Consider the following 8511-nt stretch of genomic DNA (forward strand, 5'->3'; position numbering starts at 1 on the left):
ACATGGGGAGAACATGCAAACTACACACAGACAGTCGCCCAAGGCTAGAATCAAACCCAGGTCCCTGGTGCGGAGGGGCAGCAGTGCTAACCACTGAGCCACCGTGCCCCTTTGTATTACTCTGCCCTTTGTTACATATTGCCTAGTTTTCAGCATTTTTACAATCCAGGACTTCAGAGCTGCTACCAAGTGGTGTGTACATTTTAGGACTATGACTATTCCTCAGTTCCACCCCCACAGTCTGCACTGAATACTTTCCCCTCATTATATCCTCCCCCATCATTGAAAGAATTTTATTTCTAATCACTGAGGCTACTCCACCACCTCTGCCATTTTCCATATCCGTCCTATACCACTATCTTATAACCTCGGTCTTCGCAATTATCCTTCTGGAGACCACCTTTTGCTTTCCTCAATTTGCAGCACACTCTCCATGGTCAATATCTCACACCAGAATGCTCTACCATTCAAACTGATTACGATCGATCCACCTCAATTGCACCTCCCTTTCAGAATTCCCTGGGATATCAAAACTCCATCCATTGACACTTAAGTATCCTCAACAATAGAACACACACCACTCTCTGAAGCCAATTAGCATTAATGAAAGACGTGTTATAGCAGAAATGATTGTACTGGTATGAGTATTGTATGAGTGGTTAGATTAGATTACATCCGATTAGATTAGATTACATTACAGTGTGGAAACAGACCCTTCGGCCCAACAAGTCCACACTGACCCGCCGAAGCGCAACTCACCCATACCCCTACATTTACCCCTTACCTAACACTACGGGCAATTTAGCATGGCCAATTCACCTGAGTTACACATCTTTGGACTGTGGAAGGAAACCAGAGGAAACCCACACAGACACGGGGAGAACGTGCAAACTCCACACAGTCAGTCGCCTGAGGCGGGAATTGAACCCGGGTCTCTGGCGCTGTGAGGCAGCAGTGCTAACCACTGTGCCACCGTGCCAGAGACCCGTGTTTTGAGTACCGTGCTAAGAGAGATGTTATGGATACCATACAAAATCTGTTTTTTTTTCATTTTTGGGATTAATGGGAAGACATATTTACTGTGGGTTTAGAACTTTGAATATGATTTATAAGTAGATAGTTTAGATTATTCCATTTTATTATTGTTCCTTTTGTAATAAGCTTCTATATTGTTATTAAAGCAAATATCAGCAGCATTGCATGTTTATGGTTCTGTGAGAGACCACTTTGTTCTATACAAAACATTTGTTTGAACCCAGCTGAACTATCACATCCAATTTCCCTCTCCAGCCCAGAGATATGTACGGTGTGTGTCTGTCTGTCTGTCTCTCTCTCTCTCTCTCTCTTTCTCACCCCTCCCCCACTCCACCGCACACAGACATTCACTTTATGAAAGACTATGAATGGGAAATGCACAACAAAATATGGAGACTGTTTAAGGAACACTTGTTGTGAGTACTGGACAACTTTGTCCCACTGAGTCACGGCAAGGAATGGTAGGTGAAGGAGCTTTGAATGACAAGAGCAGAGGAGCTTCTTGTCAAAAGGAAGAAGGAAGCTTACTTAAAGTTGAGGAAGCAAGCTTCTGGCACAGTTTTAGAGGATTACAGGGGTAGCTAGGAAAGAACTCAAAAATGGACTCAGGATAGCTAAGAGGAGGCACGAAAAAACCTTGACAGGAAGGATTAGGGAAAATCCAAAGGCTTTCTACATGTTCATGAGGAATAAAAGAATGATCAGAGAAAGAGTAGGGCCAATCAGGGATAGTGGAGGAAACTTGTGCTTGGAGTCTGAAGAGGTAGGGGAGGCCCTAAGTGAGTTTTTTGTTTCAGTATTCTCTAGCGAGAGGGACCTTGTTGATAGTGAGAACACCTTGGACCAGGTTAATAGACTTGAACAGATTGATATTAAGGAAGTGGATGTACTGGAGATTCTGGGAAGTATCATGATAGATAAGTCCCCAGGGCTGGAGCAGATATATCCAAGATTACTACAGGAAGCAAGGAATGAGATTTCTGCACCTCTGGCGATGATCTTTGCCTCCTCATTCTCCATGGGAGTAGTACCAGCTGATTAGAGGGAGACGAATGTTGTTCCTCTGTTCAAGAATTGGAATAGGGATATCCCTGGGAACTGCAGACCAGTCAGAGTTACGTCTGTGGTAAGCAAGGTACTGGAAAGGATTCTGAGAGATATGATTTATGACTATTTGGAAAAACATAGTTTAATTAAAGAGAGTCAGCATGGCTTTATGAGGGGCAGGTCACGCCTCGCAAGACTTATTGAGTTCTTTGAGGATGTGATGAGACAGGTTGATGAAGGTCAAGCAGTGGATGAAGTGTATATGGATTTTTAGTAAGGCATTTGATAAGGTTCCCCACAGTAGGCTCATTCAGAAAGTTAGGAGGTATGCGATACAGGGAAATTTGGCTGTCTGGATACAGAATTGGCTGGCTGAAAGAAGACAGCAAGTGATGGTGAATGGAAAATATTCCATCTGGAGGTTGATGACCAGTGGTGTTCCACAGGGATCTGTTCTTGGGCTTCTGCTTTTTGTAGTTTTATAAATGACTTCGATGATGAAGTGGAAAGGTGGGTTAGTATGTTTGCTGATGACACAAAGGTCGGTGATGTTGCAGATAGTGTCGAGGGCTATTGCAGGCTACAACAAGACATTGACGGGATGCAGAGCTGGGCTGAGAAATGGCAGATGGAGTTCAACTTGAATAATGTGAAGTGATTCATTTTGGAAGGTTGAATTTGAATGCTGAATACAGGATCAAAGACAGGATTCTTGGCAGTGTGGAGGAACAGCAGGATCTTGGGGTCCATGTACATAGATCCCTCAAAGTTGTTACCCGAGTTGATAGGGTTGTTAAGAAGGCATATGGTGTTTTGGCTTTCATTAACAGAGGGAGTGAAATTTAAGAGCTGTGGGGTATCGCTGCAGGTCTATAAAAACCCTGGTTAGACCACGCTTGGAATATTGTGTCCAGTTCCAGTCGCCTCATTATAGGAAGGATGTAAGTGCTTTAGAGAGGGTGCAGAGATTTACCAGGATACTACCTGGATTGGAGGGCTTGTCTTATGAAGAGAGGTTGAGTGAGCTTGGGCTTTTCACTCTGGAGAGAAGGAAGAGAGGAGACTTGATAGAAGTGCACAAGGTAATGAGAGGCATAGATAGAATAGATAGCCAGCGATGTTTCCCCAGGGCAGAAATGGCTGTCAGGAGGAGTCATAACTTTCAGGTAATTGGAGGAAGGTACAGGGGAGATGTCAAAGGTAGATTCTTTATGCAGTGAGTGGTGGATGTGTGGAATGCACTGCCAGCAGTGGTAGTGGAGTCAGATACATTAGGGACATTTAAGCGACACATGGATGGCAGTAAATTGAGGGATGTGTAGGTTAGGTCAGCCTTAGATTAAGACAAATGCTCGACACAACATTGTGTGCTGTACTGTTCTATGTTCTATGTAAGCTTTGGAGAAGGTACAGAAGAGATTTAGATGGATCCAATGACTAGGAGTTTGTAGTTTGTTTGCTTCAGGAAAGTCTGAGAAGACATTTGATGTTGAAAATGATCAATGATTCAGTTGAAATGACTAAAGACGAAGAATTCATATTCAGGCAACAGTTTTAGGTGATTGACCACAGACCCAGAGAACACGAGGAGAAACTTTTTCCCACAAAGAATAGTTATAATTTGAATAGTCTATATTACTATGCACTTATGGATCACCTTTCCCTTCATATGTGTGGTCCTGCAATTCTGCTCTTGCACAGTGCCAGATTTATGTACATGCAAGGGATGCTGGGAGTCAGCAGACTTTATTTGCAAACAGGAGATTATTTAACTAAGGCTGCTCTGCAGTGACACTTGGTGGCCAAGACCTATAACATTACGCACAATAAACATTTTTAATGTTCTCTCTCAAAATGGAATGCAAGAGCTGCAGTTTTAGCATCTCCCTTTACAAATCTCCCACTGTTGAAAAATTATATTACAGCACTACAGCTAATGGAATGGGTGCTGCTGGTAAAATTGGATACTTGTAGGTTTTCCGATTGGTGAAGTTTGACAGGACTTTCCAATGTCTCCTGAAGCGGAATGTTATGCATCACTTGTGAATTTTAATGTGTAGCAGATATGAATCTTAATACGGTGCACAAATTGTGTATTTTCTGTTCAGAGTTGTTTCAGATGGGCCAACTATTTAAATTGTGCCTTTGCCTAAAGCCTGATAAATGAATATTTCCAACCCTTAGTTAATGATTGGAAATGAAAAGACTGGTTTAATTGTGTTTTGCTGGTCAGTGTGTAGTTGTAAAATGCAGAGAGTGATAAAGGTACCATTTGTAATCTCCAAGATGTCTCTACCAATCAGAGCCCACTTATAGACTGTTCTGATGAGTGCAAGAACGAAAAGCTTCAACAAAATGTGTCTTTTGTCAGTGGCAAAAACTGCAGTTAGGTTATCTCGAACCTTCCTTCTCAGAAAATAAATCACGCTATCGCATGTAAATTGAAATACATTCCTGTACTGGCAAATGAAAAAGCTTTTTAAAATAAATGAAATTTGAAATGTAAATTAAAGAGGTGATAACTTTATACTTACCTCCCACTTGGGCAACATTGTGGCTCAGTGGTTAGCATTTCTGCCCCACAGTGCTAGGGACCTGGGTTTGATTCCACCCTTGGGCAACTGTCTATATGGAGACAGTTGCACATTCACCCACATCTGCGTGGGTTTCTATCTGGTGTTCCGGTTTCCTCCCACAGTCCAAAAATGTACTGGTTAGGTAAATTGGCCATGCCAAATTGCCCATAGTGTCCTGGGATGTGCAGGCTAGGGGATTAGCCATAGGAAATGGGGAGTGGGGGTGGTCTGGGTGGGGTGGTCTGGGTGGGAGGGTTGGTGTGAACTCAATAGGCTGTATGGCCTGCTTCCACTCTGTAGGGACTCTAAATGAAATTATTATTTATCTGGTATCTGTCTTGTCTGACACATCAGTTGAGATCATTACATAGCCAGGAAGATATTAAGATGGGATGGTAATCTGTTGTGGAAAGAGAGATGAAATATCAAAAGATGAATGATAGAGATGGAAACACCCAGAAGGAGAAAAGGAAGACCTTAGACCAGATGGAAAGATGCAGTATTGGGAGAGTTAAATGTAATGGGATTGGAAGAGCAATAGTGACTGTCAGGCGAAGATAAAGAAAGGTGATCAATTAGTATTCTCACCTTTAGTGAGTGGCATGGTGGCTCAGTGGTTAGCACTGCTGCCTCACAACACCAGGGTCCCAAGTTCAATTCCAGCCTCAGGTGACTGTCTGTGCGGAGTTTGCAAATTCTCCCCGTGTCTGTGTGGGTTTTCTCCGGGTGCTCTGGTTTCTTCCCACAGTCCAAAGATGTGCCAGCCAGGTGAATTGGCCATGCTAAATTGCCCATAGTGTTAGGTACATTAGTCAGTGGGTGTGGGTGTGTTACTCTTTGGAGGTTTGGTTGGGCCGAAGGGCCTGTTTCCACACTGTAGGTAATCTAATCTAAACCTTATGGTCCAAAGGTTAGCTCCACTCACAGGTTATTAGCACATGTTCTGAAGTGATCAGTTATCAGTTTGTGATTGTTTAAAAATAAAATCTACAATTACCATCTAATTAAGGAATCAACTCGTAAGACAAAGGAGCAGAACTAGGCCATTCGGCCTGTCGAGTCTTCTCCCCTATTTGATCTTGTCTGATATGTTTCTCAATCCCATTCTCCTGTCTTTTTCCTATAACCCCTGAATGTCTCACCAATCAAGAACCCTGATTCAATGAAGAGTGCAGGAGGGTACGCAAACAGCAGCACAATGCATATCAAAAAAGGTGTCAACGTAATGAAGCTACAAACAGCAGCACAATGCATATCAAAAAAGGTGTCAACATAATGAAGCTACAAAACAGTACTTGCATGGCAAAGATCATTCGCATCAAGAGACAGACAGGACTAAGTGATTCCACAAATAGTAGATCAGTTCTAAGCTGTGCACATCCTAACCAGTTATGAATGGTGGTGGATAATTAAACAACCCACTGGAGGAGGAGCTCCATAAATCTCTCAATTCTCAATGATGGGAAAGGCTGCCCAACAGTGCAAAAGATAAGGCAGAAACATTTGTAAAACTCTTCAGTCAGAAATAACAAATGGGTGATCCATCTCAGCCTCATCCAGAGGTCCCTAGTGGCACAGATACCATTCTTCAGTTAATTTGATTCATTCCACATGATGCCGAAAATGTGTTGCTGGAAAAGTGCAGCAGGTCAGGCAGCATCCAGGGAACAGGAGAATCGACGTTTCGGGCATAAGTTCTTCTCCTGTTCCCTGGATGCTGCCTGACCTGCTGAGCTTTTCCAGCAACACATTGTCAGCTCTGATCTCCAGCATCTGCAGACCTCACTTTCTCCTCATTCCACATGATATCAAGAAACTGCTGAAAGCACAAAACACTCAAAGGCCATGGGTCCTAACAACATTCGAGTAATAGAACTGAGAAAATGTGATCCCGAGCATGACGTGCATCTATTAGTTTGAAATAGCTAAGCTATTCCAACTGGCAGCCATACAATTTCAATACAAGACTGACATTCATCCAAAATGTGGAATATTCTCCAGGTATATCCTGTGATCAAAAAGCAGGAAAAATCTAATCTGGCCAGTTATTGGCCAATCAGCCCACTTCTGATCATCAATAAAGTGATAGAAAGGGTCATCAACAGTGCTATCAAGAGCACTTGCTTCAAATTAATCTGCTCCCTGATGCCCAATGTGGGTTCTGCCAAGGCCATTCAGGGCCTGACCTCATTACAGCCTTCATTCAAACTTGGACAAAAGAGCTGAATACCAGAGCTGAAGTGACAGTGACTGCCTGTGACATCACGGCTACATTTGACCAAGGATGGCATCAAGAAGTCCGAACATGAGTCAATGGGAAATGGGGGGAAAACTCTCCACTGGTTGCAGACATTCCTAGCACAAGGCAAAATGGTTGTGTTCATTGGGGGTCAGTCATCTGAGCTCCAGGACATCTCTCCTGGAGTTCCTCAAGATAGATGTCTAGGCCCAGCCAACTTCAGCTGCTTCACCAGTCATAAGGTCAGAAGTTGGGATGTTCATTGGACAACATTCATCACCAATGCAATTCCTGAAATATTGAAGCAGTCCATGTCCAAATGCAATAAGTCCCAGACAATATCCAGGTTTGAGTTGATAAGTGGGAAGCAACATTAGCTCAACTTAAGCGCCAGGAAATGACCATCTGCAACAAGAAAGTATCTGACCACTGCCGTTTGACATCTAATAGCATTATCATTGCTAAATCTCCCATCAACTTCTTTGTGGTTACCATCTACCAGAACCTAAAAAGTCCCATTTGCCCACATTTGGCCCATATCCCTCTAAACCTTTCCTATTCAGAAGTCCATCCAGATCCCTTTTAAAACATTGTAATTTTATCAGCCTCCACTACTTCCCCTAGCAGCTCATTCCCTACATGAAAAAGTTACCCCTCAGGTCATTTTAAAATCTTTCCCCTCTCACCTTAACCTATGTCCTCTAGTATTGTACTCCCCTACTCTGGGAAAAATACCTTGGATATTCACCCAATCCATGCCCCTCATGATTTTATCAACATCTATAAGCTTCAGCTCCAGGAAAAATAACCCTAGCCTATTCAGCCTCTCCCAATAGTTCAAACCCTCCAACCATGGCAACATGCTTGCAAATCTTTTTGAACCCTTTCAAGCTTAATAAAGCAGGGAAACGAGAATTAAATACAGTATTCCAAAAATGGTTTAGCCTGTACAGTCACAACGTGACATTGAAACTCCTATACTCAATGCACTGACCAATAAAGGCAAGTGTATCAAACACTTTCTTCACTACCCTGAATACTTGTGACTCCACTTTCAAGAAAATATGAATCTGACCCCAAGGTCTCTTTTTTTGGCAACACTCCTTAGGACCTTACTATTAAGTGTATAAGTCCTGCCCTGATTTGCTTTACCAAAATGCAACACCTCACATTAATTCTTCCATCTTCACCAGTGATTTATTTTCCTTATCTGTGTGTACGTGTGTGTGTGTGTGTCTGTATTAAAGAGAATGTTAATAAGGAGATTGTTTTGATTTATGAATGGGAAAGGTTTGGAGGGCTATGGGCTGGGTGCTGGCAAATGGGACTAGACTAGATTGGGATATCTAGTCGACATGGACGAGTTAGACCAAAGGGTCTGTTTCCATGCTGTAGATCTCTATGACTGTTTTAGAGTTTTAGTTAGTAGTGCTATATATCAATGGTTTAAATCTGCTTATGTTTAGCTATAATGCTATTACTTAGAGTAAATAATCATTCTTGCCTAGTACAGAAATCTGGTCTAGTGCTTTCTTTTAAGCTTTGTTTGAAAATCAGGTAAGTTGAGATAACTTTAAGAAATATTTAATATTTGGTATGACCCCAGGACTAGTG

Source organism: Chiloscyllium plagiosum, unplaced genomic scaffold (assembly GCF_037043375.1).
Source record: "Chiloscyllium plagiosum isolate Xiang-an unplaced genomic scaffold, Cpla_swu_hap1 HiC_scaffold_14, whole genome shotgun sequence".
In the NCBI taxonomy this organism is placed as follows: domain Eukaryota; kingdom Metazoa; phylum Chordata; class Chondrichthyes; order Orectolobiformes; family Hemiscylliidae; genus Chiloscyllium; species Chiloscyllium plagiosum.